The following is a 25,258-nucleotide window of genomic DNA, read 5'->3' as shown; positions in this document are numbered from 1 at the left end:
CTCGGTCTTGACTGGGACTCAACCCTTCAAAGACTCGGTCTTGACTCGGTCTCGACCCTTCAAAGACTCGGTCTTGACTCGGACTCGACCCATCAAAGACTCGGTCTTGACTGGGACTCGACCCTTCAAAGACCGGGTCTTGACTGGGACTCGACCCTTCAAAGACCCGGTCTTGACTGGGACTCGACCCTTCAAAGACTCGGTCTTGACTGGGACTCGAATCCTTCAAAGACTCGGTCTTGACTGGGACTCGACCCTTCAAAGACTCGGTCTTGACTGGGACTCGACCCTTCAAAGACTCGGTCTTGACTCGGACTCGACCCTTCAAAGACTCAGTCTTGACTCGGACTCGACTGTATTTGAAAATCAAGGGACTCGGTCTCGACTTGGACTCGACCCTTCAAAGACTCGGTCTTGACTCTGACTCGGCATAGGCGGTCTCATCCCCATCACTACCCATATATACCGTGATAAAAATATTAAGTATTATATAACAGAAAGACAAAAAAATTAGTTGTTTACAAAATAACTGTCTTTGATATTGTCAGTAGAAATAATATAATTAGGCTACAATCATGATTTCTGACCAGTCTTTACAAAACAGTATGAAATAATAATTTGTTGAGTAATTCATTGTGAACTTAAATAGATTTCATTAAGTTAACACATGCTAACATTTCGTAAAAAACAAACAAAAAATCTTTCAATGTTTTGCGGTCACCTGGTTTGGATTTCAACAAGTTTTATATTTGAAAATCAACAAACAACAAATAAAACAAGCAGTTCTATGCACTTTTTAAAGCAAGATTCTGTGGCATTTCCTTTCTTATAATGACCGTCGTCAATAGCAACGCATTATAACACAGCGCACATCCATGCATCATAACGGACGCGCTCTCTCATTTCATTCAAATACAACTTGCCATCTTGCGTCACCATTTTGGATTGTTTTGAAAATAAAATCAGAGTTGATTTATTGTTTACAGAGTTTGCTAATATTGTTGCGATCATTTTGCTGTACAAAATAGATTTAACGGGTAAGATTTAAAACATTAATCTCAATTAAGTAACTTGTGTCCCCGTAATTATGTGGTAAAAAAAAAAAATCAGTGTAATAAGTGTACAATGAATATACATTATTATCTCTTAAATGTCACTCTTAATAGTCTTGTTTGAACTTGTTTGTTCGTCTTTGATTCAAAGCCACATGCTGCGAACTTTTCTTCGCGGAAGCTTCACGTTTATGTCAAGTGAGTGAGATAAAATATTTCAACTCAAAACAACATTTTGTGCCCAATTATTTCCCAGACGTAGTTTTGGTATTGAGGTCAAAGTTAATTTGCCTTGCGTTCGCTATACAACAGTGGGTGATGGTCACACAAGACGACTCGGCAGATTTGAAGTGTTTCCCTCTATTGCAGCAAATTTTTTGTGCATGTTCTGCGGACAGGGTGACCATCCTCGATTAAGTTTCCCTCAGGACTTTTGTAAAAGCAAAAATATGACCACACCTCAGATTTGGTACTCTTTAAAGGCTGAAAAATCTCCCGAGCACGGTAACTGCCTTCCGTCATTCCTTCTCGAATTAAAAAAAAACCCAACATTGCGAGGAGCACGCCTGCATCAAACTGTAGCTAGCTGGACAGAATTTATGTTATTAAAATCGCGATAATCAAACACAGTTTTAATGATCATTGAATTTTAAACGATAATACTAACTGTCAGTACATTTTATCAAGGTTTATAGTAAAACCGGTAATCGTCCCATCCCTACGTGTAAACGTACCCTAAATGTCAAATACATTCAAGTATTTTCATTTCACAAAGGATTATCCTGCCAGCAGGCGAGTCTCTTTTTAACTTTGTAGACTTCAACAAATGAGTGTTGGCACGCGCATACGCTTCAAATAGACGGAGGGAATCAGAGCGGAATAATTCTAACCCTTTTCTAAAATATTTTGCTAAAATATTTTGCTATAATATTTTGCATCCAAAATTGTAGGCCCTTCAAATATCTTCCCTCATTTTCAACGGCACCATAAACTGCAGTGTGTGTTGCTGCCGGATGCAACAATATGGACACGTTTTTTTAAAATTTAAAGACAGACATAGTTTGTTTAAATTCCCCTGCTGTACTGAAACCATACCGACTTGTGACTTCAAAACCTTGGGACGTACTGAACTATCATTTTTGCATAACACTACACCCCTAGCATAATTTACCCTGATTAAAGGACATTTCCGGCCCGAAATGAACCTAGGGGTTAATAACACATGGGTACCGAGTCGACCATTCTCTGGGATGCGTTTTCATGATAATCAAATGTACTCAGTTTTAGCTTTACCACAGATGAGCTTATAACGCTACTATATAGGGCATAGAATAAGTAAAAATAAAAATCGCTAGTTAATGCCACTAACAAGGCTCAAAATAGCCCCACACTAACACGGAAGCATAATGAGGGTCTCTACCTGCAAACCGAAGCATTGAGAACTTTGTAAGTGTACAGACAGTTTAATGAGAAGATTCTTTATAAAGACAGTACACTTCTCGTATACAAGCAGGAGCCATCTTTGGAAAACTGTCTCGAGCAGTCGAACCACAAACGCTGTGCTACGTGCTGGTCGATAGTCACAGTTCAGCTCACGTAGTACGGCGGTCGTTGTTCGACTGTTTTTCAAAGCTATTGGGTGAGTATCAAAGGTGACCATCTAAACATTACGCAAAAAAAAGCTTTCACACATGCCAAAAACCCAAGTCTGATATCAAACGGATGCACAAACTAAACACACAAACCAAAGACAGTGAAAGCAAACGCCGGCTGAATTCAACTGCTCTGCTCTGATAGCAGCTGGACTGTGGCTCTGAGGCAGTAATCTGTCAGCTTTACTTAACTGCTCCTGCGCTTTCCAAGATAACAGATGACCTACGCTGATCAACTAAGCTTAGGCTTATTTCAAGCACTGAAAACATTATGTTGTCCATCAGTATGCCTACATATGTCCTTTTTGTTGGACATATTTGATGGCAAGATAAAAGCTTTTAAACTTAAAAGCTGTTGGTTTAAAAACAGACACTGTTTGACTGTTCTAAGGAAGTGAGGGGAATGGTCAAATAGTATTATTACTCCTGTGTTACAATAATTCAAATGATCTCAGGAGAAGTACTGGGATAAAAGTTTATAGTTCGAATATAAACACTGATGTCTACGGAGGAGATCAAAATACTGCAAATCACCTTCTGAAAGTAACTTGATGCTTCAAACAATGATTGTATCGATTACATTGTTACGCCACCAAGTGCCGACAAGTGACTGTTAAAATTTTTTTATTTTTCATTGAATCAATCATTCAAGAGAATTGTTCAAAATCACTAATTCAAGTGAAGTTAAAAGTGAAGTTAGAACTTAAAAGTGAAGTATTTATGAGTTAGTCATGGAATCATTCACTCAACCCGATTTTTTAAATAATTCATTCAGATTAAACATTTAAAAAAAAATGTGCAGCAATTAAAATTTTGTCAGAATCTCTAGAAAATTACATGTTATTTTGTTTAGTTGTCTGTTTAGAATCATGGGAGAATCGTGATTTCGATTTGAAGCAGACAATCGTGATTCTCAATTTATCCAGAATCATGCAGGTGAATTTTTTTTAAATGGGGAAATAAATTTGACTAGTAATGCTCAGTGATTGCAAAATAGTCTTAAAAACAAACATGAAAAAGAATTGTGGTAAGACCATGGATCGTAAATATCGTGATATGATATTTTGCCATATTGCCAACCCCGATGACCAGATTGCACAGGAAATCTGTCCTGCGCAAGGTAGATCGAAACAAAGATAGTTTTTCTCTTGTTAACATATCTGTGAAAGATCAAACCTCCCTGCAAGGATCTTAAAGGAGTGGGAGGTCTACCCGAAAGGAAAAAACAACACAATGGAATTGAACGCGGAGGTTTTTAAGTCAAGCCAAAATTCAACGCCAATGCTGCAACATGCGACGCAAACAGCCAACGTAATTTGTCTGATGCATAAAAATGATCTGAATTAAACAAAATTATGCTAAAATAAAGCAAAACAACCACTAACACAAACAGCCACAGTGAGCATTTGCTTGAGCACTTCACCTTCTGAATGGTGAAATGTGTGTTGGTTAGCGGACTGGCTTCTGCACAGCAGGTGTTTTAAACGCCATTCTCTCAACATGGCTCGGCCGTGTCTGACCATCCCCCAATCCTGCCTCACTTGGCCTCCTCCATGCAGCTGGTTAGCTTGGGCTCATGCCCAGTATTGTTTACGGGCCTGTGGGAGGCTGGAGGGGAAGAGGGAAGGCCCCTGAGCTGAGCGAGAGTGGAGACCTGCATTCCTCATACTTGCTGCCCGAGAAAATGGACGCCTGAGAGCATTTATTGAAGCTGTGGGGGGGGAAAAGGATTTAAACTGATGTGTAAAAAGCCACCTTTGGAATTTTAACGTCATTATTAATACTTCTGTTTATTAAAAAAGCAAGATAAAACATTACAGATATTTTGGGAGCATGGCTCAAGGGGCGTTCACACTGACAGCGATTAAATCACCAGAGGTTGCTATACGTTGTCTGTGTTCGTTTTGGCTGTCAATAGCGGCGTTTCCATTTTTCCTCCAAATGCGCCTACTGAAAACACGTGAATTTCGCAAAACCTCACATATATCGCAAAGCATATTGTAAGTAATAGCCATTTTAAATTGATTAATTATCCTGCTATATTGCACTCTTTATCAAATGTCTATTTCTGTTTTAATTACAGCGATGAATCAGTGTTTCTCATTTGCATTACATAGACTAATCTGTCCAGCCACAATTTCACAATGAACCTAAAAGATCACTAACGTCTGCGCTATTGCTTTGGCAAATCATCTTGTCAATCAAACAGTAAACTAATTTGCGATATAGTTTAGTGCGATTATCACACAACAAAGGCTATGATTTATTTAAGTAGGTAGTTTTTTTGTGACGGGTTTAAAAAATGAGGCGTAGTGTGTTCACATAAGTAGCTCATGATTCGGGTCTCAGAGCGGCTCCGTTCATAGTAAATGCTGAGAGTTTAATATAAATTTTTTACTGTATCCAATTTTTTGCATACATTTTGTTTTTGCAATGATGTTACATTTATCACAATTATGCACTTTTACTTTGACAGTCAGATTGAGATTTGAGCATTGTGTGTAGGCTATCTTACAAAATAAAACGATAGATTACACTTTGAAAACACAATTGTATTGCATTACCTTTGTTTTAACACATTTTTTTTTACTTAAGACATTGTTCATAAACAATTATTCAGTTATTTGTAATATGCAATTTCATTGTAAAAAAGAAATAAAAGTATGTTTAATGTAGCTAGTTACCTTTTGATAGTAACTTGTAGTGTAGCTAACTGCTTTTTCAGAAGGGTTGCTTTACTGTATCTTAACATCTTTAGCTTTGTATCGATACATACATCGTATTGTTAGTCGATTGATTGATGTAATGATCCTTATCCTACTTGAAACCACTTTAATATTGTACTCAACGACATGCATGCATGCTTCTTTTGCATCATTAAAATGTGATTTTTAGCTAGTGGCCAATCCCCCTGACACCCTGAATAAACCCCTTCTCTTCGCTAGTCCTGATCGCCCTGTCAGGGTTTATTCTATTATTTATTGTATTATTATGCGATAACAATCGGCTGGATCTAGATTCTCCCTTACATAAACCTGGATCATTTCAGATGTACGTGTAAACAGCTTTAACCAAATCAAATTTTCCATTAACACATCTGTTAAAGTAACAGTTTCTTTTAAAAAGATTTTCAGTCAATATCTCAGTTCATTAACATTTATGCATTTGGCAGATGCTCTTATCCAAAGCGACTTGCATTGCATTTTAAGGTAAACATTTACATTCTTATCAGTTCATGTGCACTTATAGAGGAGCATCTGGATTCGCTGCAACCTGCAGGTATTATAGCCAATCACGAAAGTCGACACTGCACACCAACTTTAGATGCTTTTGTTTTTGCACTGTTTTTTTGTGTGTGGAACTCGTATCACTTTTATAGGCTATTGAGTGAATAAAGTCCCACTTAAAAATTTGCATTTATATAGACCACTTTAACCCTCTTGCACCCCTCTGCGGGTCTCTGGGCTCAGTTTGAAAACCTCTGATTTAGACTAATTTCTTCATTAATTGAACCATTTGAAAGATGCATTAACACAAATAAATAAAGACCTGAAGAACGGTTGCTGAAAGCACTGCGGCTCATTCTAGTGGTTTGATGATGTGGTAAATATTCTTGAATGAGGATCGTTCTTGTCAGCTAGAGAGAACGTTTTCAGCTTGTTTGTTCGAGACTCAGGAGATTCAGCTAATTTCACGTTGCTTTGAGCGCTCTGTCAAACCACATCTTGCTTTCTTTTCTTAAATGCAAAAAGGATGGCTGGAAGACCAAAAAAAAAAATATCCAGATGTCAAGCCAAGCACTAATAGTAACAGATCAGAGAGTGAGAGTGATCAAGAGCAAAAGAGATGTGGGGGAGGGGGGAGAAAAGCAAATTCTTTCCCCTCCTCCATAATACCACCTCCTGGTGTGACTAGTCATTCACTAACAACAGTATCTATTACAATCATAATCCACATTCTTGTCAAGGTCACCCTCTGTGGAAAAGGCTGGGCTGAGAGGAAATCCAGATAAGCAGCTCAGAAGCACAGACTCTCCAGCACTCTGCTTCGTCATACATCTTTTCACAACAAATGCAAAAAAAGAGCAACACGGCTCGCTGCTTGATGCCAGAATAAACATCCAGCGTTCCAGCAACATGAACTAGAACTTTGGCCCACAATCCTGGAGAAAAACAAGTCTATTAATAAGACATTTTCCCAAATGTCCATTGTTATGATCTGTTTTTCTTCTGTTTTATGCAGGTCACGTTAAATTGGTCTAAATACCACATCTTGGCTTGTTTTTAAATGCCTTATATTTTAGTGTTTTGCCCTTGTCCCAGAGGCAAATCTGTCATAAAAAATATGAATTACATTGCATGACGTTTACAACTATGATAATAAAAAAAAGAAAAACAAACCATTTCCAACATTTATAGTGAAAATCAAGTTTTCAAAATCTATGTCATTTCCACCAATTTTCCCATTAGTTTTGTAATGTTTGTGTACTTCAAAAGGTACAAAAGGTAAATTTGACAATATGATTATTGTGTGTTAGTTTCAATCAAGCTGCGATAATATTGCAAGTGTGAAAACAATATGTTTAAGATGCATAAAAATGAGCCTTAGCAAGAAAAAATACTCTAAAATGTTTAAAATGTCATTTTCAAGAATGCTTTCAAACACCAAATTGAGATGTGGTAGGAATTTATGATTTTCAGAAATGTCCATTTGGTCCCACTTTATGTTAAGTGGCTTTAAGTACTATGTACTTACATTGGAATAAATAATTTGATACAATGGACGTATTGTGTACATACATGTTTTTACATTGTACTTATATTTTGAAAATACTGCATGTAATTACAGCTGTAATTAATGTATGTAATTACATTTGTAAATACACTGTTGACCCTTCCTTTACACCTTAACCCAGCCTTAAACCGACTCATACCACACACACCTGCCCCTAACCTTACCCGTATCACACACCTGACCCTTACCTTACCCGTATCACACACACCTGCCCCTAACCTTACCCGTATCACACACCTGACCCTAACCTTACCCGTATCACACACACCTGTCCCTAACCTTACCCGTATCACACACACCTGACCCTAACCTTACCCGTATCACACACACCTGTCCCTAACCTTACCCGTATCACACACACCTAACCCTAACCTTACCCGTATCACACACACCTGACCCTAACCTAACTCGTATCACACACACCTGTCCCTAACCTTACCCGTATCACACACACCTGCCCCTAACCTTACCCGTATCACACACACCTGTCCCTAACCTTACCCGTATCACACACACCTGACCCTAACCTTACCCGTATCACACACACCTGTCCCTAACCTTACCCGTATCACACACACCTGACCCTAACCTAACTCGTATCTCACACACCTGTCCCTATCCTTACCCGTATCACACACACCTGCCCCTAACCTTACCCGTATCACACACCTGACCCTAACCTTACCCGTATCACACACACCTGTCCCTAACCTTACCCGTATCACACACACCTGACCCTAACCTTACCCGTATCACACACACCTGTCCCTAACCTTACCCGTATCACACACATCTGACCCTAACCTTACCCGTATCACACACACCTGTCCCTAACCTTACCCGTATCACACACACCGGACCCTAACCTTACCCGTATCACACACACCTGTCCCTAACCTTACCCGTATCACACACACCTGACCCTAACCTTACCCGTATCACACACACCTGACCCTAACCCTATCCGTATCACACACACCTGTCCCTAATCTTACCCGTATCACACACACCTGACCCTAACCTTACCCGTATCACACACACCTGTCCCTAACCTTACCCGTATCACACACACCTGACCCTAACCTAACTCGTATCACACACACCTGTCCCTATCCTTACCCGTATCACACACACCTGCCCCTAACCTTACCCGTATCACACACCTGACCCTAACCTAACCCGTATCACACACACCTGTCCCTAACCTTACCCGTATCACACACACCTGACCCTAACCTTACCCGTATCACACACACCTGTCCCTAACCTTACCCGTATCACACACATCTGACCCTAACCTTACCCGTATCACACACACCTGTCCCTAACCTTACCCGTATCACACACACCGGACCCTAACCTTACCCGTATCACACACACCTGTCCCTAACCTTACCCGTATTACACACACCTGACCCTAACCTTACCCGTATCACACACACCTGACCTTAACCCTATCCGTATCACACACACCTGTCCCTAATCTTACCCGTATCACACACACCTGACCCTAAACTTACCCGTATCACACACACCTGACCCTAACCTTACCCGTATCACACACACCTGTCCCTAACCTTACCCGTATCACACACACCTGTCCCTAACCTAACCCGTATCACACACACCTGCCCCTAACCTTGCCCGTATCACACACACCTGTCCCTAACCTTACCCGTATCACTCACACACACACACACACACCTGACCCTAACCTTACCCGTATCACACCTCAATAGTAGCAAAAGGGTTTTACAATACAACATAAACACAATAAGTACATTGCACTTATTTTTCAATGTTGTACATAGTACTTAAAGCCACTTAGTATAAAGTAGGACCGTTCATTTTATGAGGTCAGATCACTTGTGATGCAACTGAACAAAGACAGAACAAAGAAAGATTTAAAAATACTGCAATTATTGCAGTATGTGTACAATTGTACAATCGTACACAATGAAAGAACCACAATTATGTTCTACATGCGCACTTACAAGACCAGTTGTTTTCATGCTGCTAGATTTCCCTGGAGAACCACAAGCCAACTATTTATGGACAGAATGCATTCTGCTGCTTCCTCTAAACAGAGGAAAGACTCGATGTGGGTGGTACTCCGTCTAACAGATACAACTTATTTACAGAGCCAGGGGAAGAACAGCTTTTTCACAATTCTCTTAACTCGGAGCTGAACTTCAGTCTAGTAACATGAACAAAAGACGTTGATTGGTGACCACAAGAGGAAAAACATCCATTAATGCGCAAACCTTCATTCTGAATTGGCTCTCAAAACACAAACGTCATGCAAAACAGCTAGAGTTGAAAAGATTAGTGTTTTACTACAACACATTTTGTACTCTAGGCAATGGTTTTCACATAATAGTTTGTTGAAAGGTGACTTGAAATACTACGGTTAAAACTACAAATCTTTATGATTACTCTTTGCTGTTGTGTATGATAGCCTATCCAATAACAACAGCATTGAGTAAACCAGAATTCAGCTTTTTGCCAGAGAATGTTATCAGTTGAACACATTCATTTAGTAATAACACTGTAGTGTAGCTACAGAATGAAACAGAATATAGGCTTTTCAACATCCATATTTAACTACTTTTTAACAAGATAAGATAAAACAGCCAAAAATGTTAGTCTGATACGCATGGACCAACAATTTAAAGTAAATACATGGACAGAATGCATTTGGTGTCTACCTGTTTGCATCAACCTATTTAAGCACATTTTGGCATATCGCACAAAAAAATAACAATGGATTGTTCATAAATTCTAAAAATGTGCATAAAAAAACACTTAAACGCTCAATTGAGGTCGATAAATTTTTTATCCAATAAGAAAACGTGTCCGTAAACTATGATGGAAACACATGATGCGCATAAAAAAGTCATGTGACTGCATAATGGGACGGCATAACTGCAGTTGTTTTGTTCATTGTGAAATGCCTGAGTCAAAGTCTGTCATCAAAGTGTTATAATTCCCTCCCAGAACTTTCTTACACGACTGCGTTCTCAAACAACAGGCGTCCGAAAGCAAGATAACATGATGAACGCGTTTATTGCGTTTCGTCTGCATGTTCTGAGGCAGTTGCCCAAACAGTTGGCTTTATGGGATTTCATTAATTAAACAGTGCGTCATGTAATAAAGTCCATCAAAAAACGTATTGGTTGACAGATCTTTTGGCAAATAGATTTAAAAAAAGAAAAAGAAAACATGAATGTTTATCAGACCTACAGGAAAAAACACATGATGTTTGAAGAAACTCTGCATATGAGTGGTGAAACTTTATATTTCTTTAAATAAAACTACACAAAAACTGGCTTTTCATAAAAGCTCTTTAAAATGGTTCTTTTCAAAAATGACAATCAAAGGCATTAATCATTGCAATCATGTGGAAAATATGCACAAACGGTATCCAAGGAAATTTAAGTGAAATCAAACCATCATATGGTGTACTTACAACAGAATTGCTAAACAACCAAAAAATAAATAGATCTTTGTACCACAGAAATGAGGATAAGTAGCTAACTTTAGAAATCCCAATCTCAAACCAAGCCATTCATGTCATCTCCCCTGATCAATAAGGGCAGTTATTGGCATGAGCTCAACGGTTCAACTATAATAAAGCACCAGACACATGCTTTAGATCAATATTCCTATCAGCATCATCTGTACGATCATTGCTCTATTGGATCTAACCCTTTAAAGGGGCCCTATCTGTATGTGAAATTCAATACACACAAGCGGATACATTTAAAGGGACAGTTCACCCCCCCCTCCCCTCCCCTTCCCCCCAAATCTTTCATTATTTGTTATGCTTTTTTTTTTTTGTCCATGGAACTAGGCTATATTTTGCAGAATCCCTACCATAACCATTTTTGTTTTCCACTTTAAAAAAAGGGTTAAATAAGGGTTAAGATAACTTAAACATCAATCACGATACCACAAATGGCATCTGAGAAGGTCGCAGTAGGGGCGCGCAATTAACACTGGAAACACTATGCAGACTTACACTTTTAAAGACCAAGAGGAAGGGCAAGTGATTCATTAATAACTGCAGTAATCAGTGTCACCGTGAGTGCAGAAACTCACACGATATCAGGAAAAACACACTGATGCTAGGCATATTAAAACATCATCAATCGGCTGCAGTGAGGAACAACATTGAGTGATTTATATCTTATCAGTGTGTGTGTGTGTGTATCATTACAGTTCAGATACAGATGGACACCGCATTTAAAAGGAATCAAAACTGGTTATGGCCAGAAAACGCAATTAGCATGTCCTCTAATTTCACCTCAATTGATTTGATATATTGAGTCTTATGATGAAGCCAAGCTCTCCGTTTTGGGTTTAAAGCCCACTAATGTTGTCACGATACTAACCATTCTAACTTGGATACGATACCTTGAAAAATATTCAATATAATTGGATACCACAGGGGAAAACGGCCATTTAGATCCTTTTAATATTATCCCATTGTTTATGTCAATTCATTGAAAATCTCATCAATCAATATTTTCCAACATCAATAAACACATCATAACAGTAATCCATGTAAATCAAGCAGTTTAATCTAAGTCTTCTGAAGAGACGCAATCACTTCATTTAGACACTTATTCACATATAAACATTGATCAGTTATCTCACCTAAATGTTTGCTCACTCAGTGTATGTATGTTTTTACAATGAGGTAATTTTAATTCATAGCTTAGAGACAGCACTAGGAAGCTTGATTTCAAACTGAATATTTAGTAGCCTATCGAAAAGCCTATTTTTACAACATTAAAGTCTGAGTGCTCCTTTAGAGTCGAGAAGAAAAACCAAAACACATACAAAACATATACAACAAACTCTGTTTTAGTCTCAAGTTCTTTACTAGACCATCATGTCATTTACTCAACCTCATTATGTTTAAAAGCTTTGTGTTTGCTTGTTTTTTTCTACTGCAAAATAAAGTACTTACTTTAAATAAAGTAATAAACTCAGTGAATAGCAGCTTTTGGTTGTCAAGAAACCAAGATCTCAGTAGTCATAGACCAGTGAAATTGCTCAATTGAACACACATCTTATAAATATTAACATACATATGAAGAAAAAAGCTAATTAAATTATCCACACATACATAGCCTTCAAGTTAGGGATGCACCGATCCGATGCTCAGTATCGGTATCGGCTCCGATACTGCCATTTTTGCCGGATCGGGTATCGGTCGGACGAGGCAGATCCAAATCCGATATTTTGTGTATACTCATCTGAGTTATTGTTAAGCCCCACAAAAACATTATAAAGAACCATAAAGTTTTCGTGCACTATATTACAAGTGTTCTGAAGCCATTATATAGTAAAATGTAAGATAGAAATGAACATTTAAGTCATTAATTTCAAGATCACGTAAACTTTTCCCTCCGCTGCGGCTGTCAGTCATTCTTCATTCAGGATTCAGCGTCGCGTTCGGTTACGACAGTCAACGGTGAAACTCTCTCCAAGATGATTTCTTTCTACCGGGTGTCTGTTAGATCACAACACTAGAGTAGAATCAGAGGACTATAATTGTTCTTCACGCGCACAGTAACTGAAATGTAAAACTGTTAAAAGAAAAGGCTCAATAAACTATTGCATAGATAGATACTGTATAATACACTATGAATCAATATGCCTTTCGTTTGTGCTTTGAACTTTTCAATGCGGACTCGACGCGCTGCGCGATGTGACTGTGTTGCTTCAAGCGCATCATTCTGCGCTCGGGATGCGCATAAGCGCTTTGTGCCGCACTTTATTGCAGCTTTTCATATCATAATACAGTGACGCAATGAAAGATTATTAATAGCCTTTCTTGTTCTGTTCTATCAATTATATGTTGCTGCCTCATTAAACAGCTGTGCTATACATTTAAAACATGTCTCAATTGTATAGTAGTCTATAGCTATAAAATAATTAATCTTTTTGATTTTTGTTATCTTGTTTTTCATCAATGTATTTTACAACAATACAAAGAGCAATGTGTAACATTTGACCAGATTTAGTGTTACACTTATTGTCTCTTATTTGTTTTTTTCACTAAATGTCCAGATTTTATACAATTATTGTGGACAAAAGAGTGATTATCAGTTCAACACAGAGTTATATAAATTCTACTTGATTTAAAAAAAACTGTGCTGGTATCGGATCGGCATCGTTTTCGGTCCATACTCAGAATTTTTGATATCGGGTCGGATCGATTCTGAAAAAAAGTGGTATCGGTGCATCCCTACTTCAAGTATTTCTCAGTAGAGAAGAGTTTTTCCAAGTAATTACTCAAGTAAACAACAATTAAGAGTAGTGATGACTGATATTTAATTTTTTGTCAATATTGATGTTTGATTGACATGTTGAATCACATGATTAATGATGACAGTGACGGATCGGATTCACAAGATTCAATATTTTGACAATTCAGATTTATGTTTACATTAATGTAATACTGTACATGCACACACACATAACATTGGAAAGTAGAGATTGACCGGACAGGTACCGGAGCCGGACCATTTTTGTTGCCAGCAGAAAAGGCAATAACATCAACTGTGTGTTCTCGCTCTCTTCTCTCCGACGGCAAAGTGACACACACCCGCCTCCTCTCACTCACTCGTCTCATTTGCTCCGGTTAAATAGTGCTTGTATTGTGCATAATTTGACTAATTCCTGTAGGTTTCACACTCACACAATGGATCTATATAAGTGGAGCCAGCGCACAAGCCGCCTCTCAGTCTCAAGCAGCTTGTGATTCGCAAATACCAAAAAGAGTGGCTTATTGCACTTAAACGGTCAAATACAAACAACATTGTGTTAAAATGTCCATCTTGGCGAGTATTCAACTACACAAAGTCAGTTTTGGAACCAAATTAGTTGAGAAAGAAAACGCAAGTTGTGTATCAGTATATTGGATCCGTGCATAAACTGTTAAAGTGACAGTAATCTAATATTCCTGCTGCTCTCTCTGTCATGTTTAGGGTTGCCAACTGTCCCGTATTATCCGGGACGTCCCGTATATTGGGCCTAATTTATTTGTCCGGTACGTGACCTCCCTTGTCCTGTTTATTGAGTGCTAAGCTGATCTAACCACTGACTGATACAAGAGCAACCAGACACATGAGAACGATCACGACACCGGTCATCATCCAATCACAGCCCTCCCTCATGCGCATCAGACCATACGAATAACAAACTCTAAATTGAGAATTAATCATTATTTTGGGACAAATCATTGTTTGATAAGCGAACAGAATCCTCTGCTGTCTGGTCGCTCCCGGTTTGATCCGGACTCGTGCTAACTAAAGCTGTAAGCAACCAAAGAAAATCTTGGTCGACTAAAGTCCTGAAATTTCGACTAATTAGACTTAATTAGTTCTAACGTAAAAAAAAAACGTGAGATATAGCTGCACAGTACTTGGTAGCCTTGTCCTCCGCCTAAATGAATTATAAATAAACATATATTTATATATTTATAATAATAAACTTGTAGGCTATTTGCAGTATATTCAATTGTTTTTTGACCTAATTATTTTGCACTGAAATGACACACTCGAGTCTGCCGGCTCTGACAGCGTTGCACCTGCGCAATATAGCCTATGATTTCCGAAAATACTATGTCAACTAGTGATATCAGCACAAGAACCGTTGAGGAATACGCAACATAATTTAGACAGTTGTTCTTGTCATAATGTTATGATAACTGACAGACACTATCATTTCAGCCGCTCTGTGTATGTCCTCGCACGGAGCGAGGCTAAACATAGGAGCTCGACAGCTTTGTGGCTGAGACACGAATAGACTATTAATTTAAAGCTTTTACTTTTAAACACACAAGGCACATCCACTTTAATAAATACATAATATTTATTAAACAAACCAGATCAAGACGAGAGCAGAAACTTAAAGTGCATAACTGAAAAATAAAGCATAGGCTCAAAACATACAAACAATTGCGCATTAAAAAAAAATCATAATAATAATAATAATAGTGCCCAAATTCAATAAATAATACTAGAAATAAATGGTCACAATAATAAAAGTGAACCATAAAATGTTTCCAGCGTGGTCTGGGGGATGCTACCGTCGTTGCATGCGGGTGCGCCTGCAGTTAATTTATAAAACGATTATTACTAATTGGCATATTTCAATGTTTTATGCCAATTCTGATATGTTCATTCATATAGCAACTCAAAACAGATGGGGCAACTAAACGCAGACAAGTTAGCTTACCGTTTTTTGGGGGATGCCATGTTTGATGTCGAGCTGTGATATGCAAACTTTGCCTTCAAATTTTTTTCTATTTTCTAATTTTCATAAAATACTGCCACACTCCCGATGTCTTTGACATGGTAGATTACTTTGACAGTAAATTAAACGCTAAATTCAGCAAACCACCATGGATGATGCAGACCAATGCTTAGTTCTTTCTTCAATCTGTCTCCAGTGGGTTGGGCTAATCCAAAAAAGTGAAAACAAGGGGGTGTTCTGAAGACAGACTGTTACCTGTGAAACAGGGGTGCTCTGAAAACACCTTAGCAATTAGTGATGAAAAGAATGTAATGAAATTAACGCGGCAAAAAGTCGACCAATCAGAATTTTAGTCGAGCCAGAACGTATCGACCAATAAATCGACTAGTCGACTGGGAGATTACAGCCAGATTTCGGCAAATCAGTCTTGGCAAAATCAAACAACAATTGAGTCCAACATCCAGCCACGCAAGAAAACATGAAAACTACTTGAGGGAATAATCTGCTGATGTGATTTGCTGCTCAAGAAACATTTCTGATTATTATTAATGTTTTTAAAAAAAATCTGTCATTTTGATTGATTTAATGCGTCCTTGCTGAATGAAAGTAGGCTATTACTTTCTTTAAAGGGGTGGTTGATTGCGATTTCACATTTTTCATTTTAAATAGTGTGTAATGTTGCTTTTGGTGCATGAACAGTATCTGCAAAGTTGCTGCGCTGAAAGTTCAACGTAAGCAGAGATACAGTCTTTTAAAAATCAGGAAGTTTAATGCCTACAAAAACGACTCGAATGGGACTACAACGAGATACTCCCGGGTTTTATACGTAACTAACCCATAATCAACCCTCCCTCCGGAATATGCAAAAAAGGGGGCGTGGCCATATTTCTGAGGCTTTATGGAAGAGGAAGAGTTATAGTGGAGAGCAGTAGCCATGCCGTCGAAAGTGTGTTATTTTCACCCAGCTGTCAGGTCTTCTGTGTTCGGGCTTCCTAGGTACGCTGTAGTTCGTCAAGAATGGCTACAATTTATGTTTGATTATGTTCCTGGAAATTAAATCGTAATTTAGCTCTCTGTGCTGCGCATTTTACGGAAGACAGCTTCCAGAGTCTCCACGAATTCAATGTCGGATTCAACAACAAACTGTTACTAAAACATGAAGCAGTTCAAACTTTAAAACCAGAGGCAGCAGTTGTTTGGCCACAACCTGTAAGTAAAACTTAATAATTTTAAATGTATTTGGATGTATAATTTTAGACGTAATGTTTTAGTTTTATCAAGGACGTAAACAAATGCCAGCCCTGGCTTTAGTAGCCACTTAGTTATGCTATTTCGTGTGTCTATGACAAACACGTACAAACATTTTGGACCTGAATTTGTAATTAGGTACTAATTTTGTAAACGTATTTTCCATGTATACTTTATGACGTAATTTTTCGATTTGATCAAGAACGTAAACCAATGCCAACGCTGTTTGTAGCTAGTTAGATCTTTGATATTTTGTGTGTATAAGACAAACGTGTATAAAGTTCAAAAGTGATATGTAATCGCAACAGAAAACTTCAGCTGCTGTTATCAGATGTTTTCACGTTCTGTTGGCATTTTAACACAGTTGCCACATGTACACCTAAAGAAAACGATACACCGAGTAAACTAAGTTTTGTTTGTTTTTGTTTGTTTTGTTGTTCATTATATCGACCAAACAATAACTTTAAAAAACGGTATTACTCAGTCATTTATTCAGTTATATTAAACATTTAATCAGAAGAAAACCGTATCTCAAAAGCTAACAAGCAGCAGTAGCATTTTCAAGTAACAGCGTATCGAAATTCTTATATAATAATAGTAGAATAGAATAATAAAAATGATTCAAAAATGTACCATTCAGAAACGTTTTGTAAGAGCCGTGTTTGGGGAGGTTCTGCTTGACTCTCTTCATTGCCGCGTTCTGGGTCTGATTCTGGCTCAAGCTGATACGGCAGTAGGCTATTGACACTATTTACATTTGACCGGAGCACATGCAGCTTTCGCCCGTAAAGGTAATGGGCGTGAAGCTTCCGGACTACGTGCACTAGTTTAGCCAATTACAACACACCAGCCCAACTAACCAATCTGAGCCCATTGCCTGTTTCTGAGGGAGTGGTTTCACAGAATCAGGAAGTCAACTGGTCGTTCAAATGACAGAGGAGAAAGCGGCTTACAACAAAGGTGAAATTTATGAAAAATAAGGCTTTAAAAAAAATAAGAAAACATGAAGACATGTTATATTGCACCCCATAAACACAATCATGCAAAGAAAAACAGCAGTAAACCACCCCTTTAATTTCTTTCAAATGTAGTGAATAATGTTACAAAAGCTTTCTATTTCAGAAAAATGCTATTATTTTGAACTATGGTTTGTGTGTAATGTGACTTTTTTGTATGCATTATATTTAAATTGTACATAAATAGGTTAAGCAAAACAAATGTGTTTGTCAGAGAACCTTTTAAACACCTACGACCCTGAAATTACATATACGGTGTGATACAATACAAATTTTGAGTGTACCTTATTTTCCAGTAAAGAACCACGATTGTAAAGAACCGAATTTTTCTTTTCTGAAGTTGGCAACCCTAGTCATGTTAATAAAAGAACAAAAGACAAAGGAAATCACTCTCTGCTCTGGACTGAATAACTTTTGGAACTAATTGTAAGCATTAATCTGTATTGTAATTTAGTTTTTACAATGAAGACTATCCAGTGTTATTTTACATTTGATTACGAATTTCTGTAGTATTTCTTACCTGAATATACTGTATGCCCACCTGAAAAACTGAATAAACAAAAAGTATTTTCTATTATCATTTTACTTGTATCTTTGTGCATTGAAGAAAAGTAGATTTTTGTTTGTACAAGCGGTCAATTATAGTTCTTCGGAAGAAAATCGGAATCGGCAGGTCACACTTACAAAAAAATTGGAAATTGCAATCGGTGCATCTCTATAGGAATGTGCTATGCGGGTACCAAATTACTCCCGACATTGTATAAATACTAATACTGGTGAAGTTACTTTTTTTTGTATCAACTTGGTACTTAAGTACCAGCAATTTATTAATCCCTACTTAATGCAAAGAACAGCCAGAACATTCTGCTAAATATCTCATTCTGTGTTCTATGCAGGTTGGAAATTTATATGGGTCTAGAATTAAATGAATACGAGGCCATTTGTTTTTAATCATTTCAAAAAAATCTATACTTAAAGCTATATTGTAAAGCCAAACTCTCCAATAGATATTGATTATAAGCCTAACAATCTTTCTGTTTAGGTGCTCACATTAATACAGTCTATTGCTCACAGGAGAGAAAAGGGTGGCAGGTCATGGTCCCTGACCTCAGGTCATGGCTGACATTGATTATGGAAACATGGGAGTATGGATGCATGAGCCTTTCATCTCACATGTGCACTTTGCACCCCTGAAGCAGCAAAACATATTGCACAGCACGTCCTCTCGACATAAAACATCCATAGCATTACATGATGTAATGAGTAACTGAGACTGACTGTGAAGAAAACAACCCTTCAGCAGCAAGGCTGCATTACTGTTGCTGAACTGCTCAATTCATTCAGGGGCTCCCATGACGAGAGGGTGTGAAAGAGTGAAACAAACAGCAGATGAATGTGAGAAAGGGAAAGCATTTTAACTAAATAAATAAAAGGTTCTCTATTTAAACAAATGAACAGCTAGCAAATCTTTGAAGAAGATGAAAGGGTGTCAATTTTTTTTATATTGGTCTTTAATTTAGTTAGTTGATATGTAGTTAAGTACGGCCAGTGATATATAAGGGACTCTACAATAAAGAAAAGAAAACCCTAAAAAGTTCATAGAAATATACTTATGGTCATATAGATTTAATTAAAGCTGGATAAAATGAGGATTTTTTGTTTAAAATAGAGATCATGATTCTCCCACAATTCTGAATAGACAACTAAACCAAATAACATGCCATTTTCTAGAGCGTCTGACAAAACGTTAATTGCTACAATCTATTTAAAGGTGCTTAGCGCAAGTGTCTGTGTTTTTGCAGAACTATGCCCCCTCTGGCAACAAGCGAAACTACAACCAGTTAAAGCATTACACATTTTACGATCGTCATTTGTTGTCATATATTTGCCGTATCATACATTAGAGACTGGGCTATATCTTACCGTTTTATCAAGTAAAAAGCCAACTGAGGATCCCGTTTGAGCCCTAGAGCAGACCGGAGATCTTTCCATTTGTTGAAAGCTTTCCCGATGTTGACTCTCGTCTTATTCCGACGCCTGTCTGACTCCAATGTGGCCCTTTTGGTGGCACTACAAAAAAGTTTTCTTTTATTTGTCTTACGTGGAGTTTGCGTTGGGGTTTGGAATGGACAACAAGCCGGTCTCTTTGAATCCATCTTCTGCTTTTGTCGCTCGAGTTGTCTTCGCGGATACGGAGAATGGCGACGAATACACAAACCTGCCAGACATAGCCAAGCGAGCATGAACGCGCATGACGTCACGCCCAGTCTCAAATTCCGTCCCGAATCCCTCTTATTTATTTTACTGTACAGGATTATAGAGGCAAATTGCAGTGATCAGAGAAGGGCTTATTCAGCCCTTGTTCAGCATTCAGCATGTATGGGTAAGAAAAACGGGTATTTTCAATGCACCTTTGAGAATTATTTAATTCATTTGAATCAATATTTTTTTTTAATTGGGTTGAGCGAATGATTCAATGACACACTCATAAAGACTAGTTTCATTATGAATCAAGTATTTTTGAACGAATCTCTTGAATTAATGATTCAATGACAAATGAATGTAACAGTCACGTGTCGCCACCTACTGGTGTAACGATGTAATTAATACAATCTTTATGTGAAGCATCAAGTTACTTTCAACATTTTATTTTCTCTATTTTGATGACTATCGTAGTCATCAGTGTTTATATTCGAACAACAAACTTATATCTCAGTTCTTCTGTGAAAATTAATTATTGTAAGACAAAAAAATTAATGATACTGTGTGATTTGTGAAGCGGATTCAAATCTACATGACAACTGCTCTCTCTGTGGGTGTTTGAATCAAGATCGCATCTTGTAACAATTAATTGTGCAGCTCTAATTATGCCAAACTATACCATCACGATATCAAGATCACCCTGAAGTTCCTGAGACGCAAGATTTTCATGCAGCATTCAATGCCAATACACATAGATTTGTAAATTGTGAACTAAAGCAGCACTAGATTCTGCCTGGATTGTCTCCTACACAAAGAAATCCTAAAGCATTCTGTCGCTGAAATCTTTAACAATTCCCTCTAATCTTCTTAAAAGGATTTTTCCAGTGACACTAACCTCATTAGAAGAAGAGTAACTCGACACACAATGCCAGAGCACAAAGAAGTTAAACACACCATAAGACTAACTGAGCAACCTTGAATGGCAGCTCTTTACACATTCTGCAGTACAAGAAAGAAGTATGAATGAGATCTTGTGATTTTCTTGATCAAACAATAATGTTCCACTTTTCACAGCAGCCCCAATGCCTTAAAGTATTGTGCTTGTCAAAATGAAAGAACTGCCATTATAAAGAGATTCATGATGGTCCAATGGCCACCCCCACATCACTTTATACAACAGCTGTTTTTGCCGAAGTAGTAGGCTAAATAATTTTTAATTTCAGAAAAACAATGCGCTGCACATGCTACGGATTATGCAAAGTTTTCAAAAAAAATTACAGCCAATCGCTGCTACTTACCACCCTCATTCTGTACCGTGAGAGAGAGAGAGAGCTGTTCAAATGATCAGACCACATGTCCTAAACTGACTACACCGCATCCCAATTCATAATATCCACCCTAAACAGTAAGCCTGAGTAGGATTAGTGCGTCTCAAATAATGCACGGTATGCCAAAAGATTCCGGGATGAACCGGTTGCAATGGATTTTCTAAAGTGTGCTTCAGGCGAATATTGTTCACAAACGCTTGGTGTTTGCAGCATTTCTCTTTCAACTCTTTTAACTGTGACGAATGCGAGGCTGAAGCTGCAACAGTTTTAATAAGAATGAAAAATATATTGGAACCATATTGGTTATTGGCTGATATTTGTGTTCTGTGTTTATTTATTTGTCTGTATTGATATTGGATAATGAACATGTGAATGCTCATTTGCACTTTTTCAAACGTTTGATTGCTTTTGCCATCATTTACTCTAGCACTAAAAGGTGTTAGAAAATGGCATAAGAAGAGTTGAGAGTTCATTTTTCTATTATACTATGCTATTTCTTCTTTCCTGTAATAGATTTTAAAAAGTATTGTTATAAATATTTCGTACGGTACATATCTTAAAGGGTTAGTTCGCCCAAAAATATATATTTTTTTAACAATATCTTTGGATTTCTTCAAAACACAAAGGTTTCATTATTAAAAGTCAATGTAACAAAAAACCTTAACACAAGTTTCACTTTCATTTACCTTCGTGCATTAGAGTTGCACAATTACACACGTGATCTTATTCCTAAATGACAGCTTCAAATAAAGATTGTATCATTACATCATTACACCAGTAGGTGGCGACAAGTGATTATGAACATTTTTTGTCATTGAATCATTAATTCAAGAGAATCGTTCAAAAAAACATGATTCATCCAGTAATGAAATAAGTGAAGTCTTATTGAGTGAGTCATTGAATCATTCACTCAACCCGATTTTTATTTATTTTTATAATTCAATCAAATTAAAGTTTTTTTTAATAGACTGCAGCAATTACAATTGTCAGAACTTCCAGAACATTTTCTCAGAATTGCAGGGAAATTGTGATCTCTATTTTAATTTTTTGTAAATTTATTTATCCAGAATCGTGCAGCTCTAATTTGCATTGATCAATTATTTCTGAATAAAAGTCTGAATAAAAGTCTGAATAAAAGGGGGGGGCATTGCTTATCATAGTGGAAGTGTGACCCAGTTAAAGGTCCCATATTATGCCCCTTTTCACAAGATGTAAAATAAGTCTCTGATGTCCGCAGACTGTGTATGTGAAGTTTTAGCTCAAAATACCCAACAGATCATTACGGTTATAACGTATTTGTCATCTGCTTGTATGTATCCACTATTAATAGCCTACAAGTCTGCTGTTTCGGACCAGGTCCGAATGATGATCAAACATATACTGATGAGTTTAATAAAGTTTATTGTACATAACACAAAAGATGAAGTGTCAGTTTTTAGAAACTCACCGTAAGAGCTGAGTAAACAGTAAGATATAAGAAGTGCGCAAGTACATAAACGAATGTCGGTAGAGTTGAGGGAGCATTTTCTTTAAAAACAAAATAATTACACCTTGTCTTCAGCGGCTGCATCAGATTTCGGGAGTAAATAGAGAGAGCTATGTGGATTAATACACAACACCTACAACGCTGGGAGACATTCTGGTCAGTGCAGCAGCTGTGAACTCGATCAGGGCGGGTCTATGTCAGAACGGCAGTGTCTGTCAACACTCGTGGGCGGGGCCTGTACTTAGTGACGTCACTAAAACAGCATTCTGAAAACAGGTCGTTGGGAGACACTGCTAATGATTTATGGGGATTAATAAAAAAGGAGTGAGTGGATTTTTATCACTATTGGGTGGTTGTGTACACACACTGCCAACACACATTTATGTCCAAACAGCATGCAAAAGTGAATTTTGCATAATATGGGACCTTTAATACTTGGTATTTTTAGTAGTGCAATTAAGTGAATTGTGACAGTCCTGATTTCTTCACCAGTCCTCTTTCGCCTCAGTGGAACTGGGAGTGCTGACAAGCTCCTTAGAGTGTAGGAAGTTAAAGACTTCATCCACTTACAAAGCAACCCCTCTCCCCCTCTTTCATTTAGCCAGGTCATTTGTTCCCCCTTCTCTTTCCTCTGACCTTTTTTCTTTGGCAGATTCGAGCAGAGCACCTTCCAACCCCTCGCAAAGCTACACCCAGACTCCATCGGTGGCATTTAACACATGATCTCTCCAACCTCCGTTTAGAAGCACTGCGGCAACTTGAGGCATTCAACAGTTCTCTCTCATTTATTCATTCCTTCTCTCATTTATCGGTCTCTGTTTGTTTATCCCCCTCTGTTCTGCCCTCTAGCTTTCTCTCTGCTCACATTGAGAGGTGAAATGAGGCATGCTGGAAATTTGCTGGCTGACAATGGAGGACAGCTGCTCTCACTGCTCAAGCCTTTCATGAGCTGAATTAGCAGTGCTAGCTCGCGCGCTCCCCTCCCCCACCCCCGCTGCTGGCTTTAACACCCATCCAAACATACTCGCAGTCGCCATGTACAAAGCTGAGGGAAACGCACCGCGGAAAGGCTTTGTTTCTCAAATCTGCCATTGCTCTAATTGCTGATTTTTTGCCACCTTGTATTTTACTGAATTCCTTCTCTCATGCTGCATCATAAGCTAAAATAATTTTAAACGCTATAAAAAAAAAAAAACAGTGTTGCACCATCCAAACCTATCACCAATACTAAAATTTAGACGTCAACCAGTTGGATTTTTGCAGACAACGAAAACAAAGGACGGGAAAAAGCAGATTATCTATTAATCAGTCAAGAGTTTATAAAATATATTGAACGTATAGACATACTAAATGCATCTCTTCTTGGAAAAATTGGCTTACAGGAATTCAATTTACATTAAATACAAATGCGCAACTAACTGTCACAACATAAACTGCAAAATGGACAAATTTTTTGCACAAATCACTGCATTCTTACTTCAAGTTTGGAATCTTTTAATTGCACAATATCTACTTGACCCGAGAAGCAAGTCATGTGTACAATCACCGGGAAGCAAACATCTCTTTTGTACTGATGTTTCCACGAAGATTGTGCACTGTGGAAATCTGGGAGAGTACAGGATTTGGCTTTGATTTACAACATTTGGGTCATCAATATCTGAAATTATGGTTACCTACGCTAATCTAACACAGATTTATTTTGTCACACTATGCTACTGAAAAGACAAAAAAAGCTTAGGAAGCGAACTTAAAATGGGCTTTAAAACCATCTCCAAAAGACACATGGTAGGCTCTTTATGGTGACTGGAATTTTAATCTTGGCAAATCTACGCAACAAAGCACAACAGTAGCAAACATAATCCTGTAATGAATATGACAATCCGCATTTGTTCTTTTAGTCGAACGGCATGTACTTGCAAAACGTTACATGATTACGTTTTTAACAGTGGAAGCCACAACTGTTTCTTTCCACAGATAAAAGGCCAATGTAAAAGTTACAAACAAACACTGTCATCACTTATCAGTTTAAGATCTGAAACTGAATTTAAAGCTTTAATTCCTTTCTAATTTTAAAGATCCCCAGAAGCACAGAAGCTGTTCTGTTCAGATTAAAAGCTTGTATACATGCAGATAAATGACCTTCTTCTAACCCTTCCCCCACAGTAAGTTTAGGCCAGTGGGTTCGAGGGGTCTGAGCTTTTTTCCTCCC

General features: G+C 37.9%; 1 protein-coding gene across 1 annotated transcript in view; it reads right to left on the bottom strand.

The window, feature by feature from the left end:
- znf609b (zinc finger protein 609b) overlaps nt 1–25,258 on the bottom strand; it is a 69,582-nt gene that overhangs the window by 31,307 nt on the left and 13,017 nt on the right. The gene's annotated exons all lie outside the window — the stretch shown is intronic.

Source organism: Siphateles boraxobius, unplaced genomic scaffold, assembly GCF_051911475.1.
Source record: "Siphateles boraxobius isolate OS27281-9 unplaced genomic scaffold, OSU_SipBor_1 48, whole genome shotgun sequence".
Taxonomy (NCBI): Eukaryota; Metazoa; Chordata; class Actinopteri; order Cypriniformes; family Leuciscidae; genus Siphateles; species Siphateles boraxobius.
This window is presented reverse-complemented; position numbering and strand designations above follow the sequence as displayed.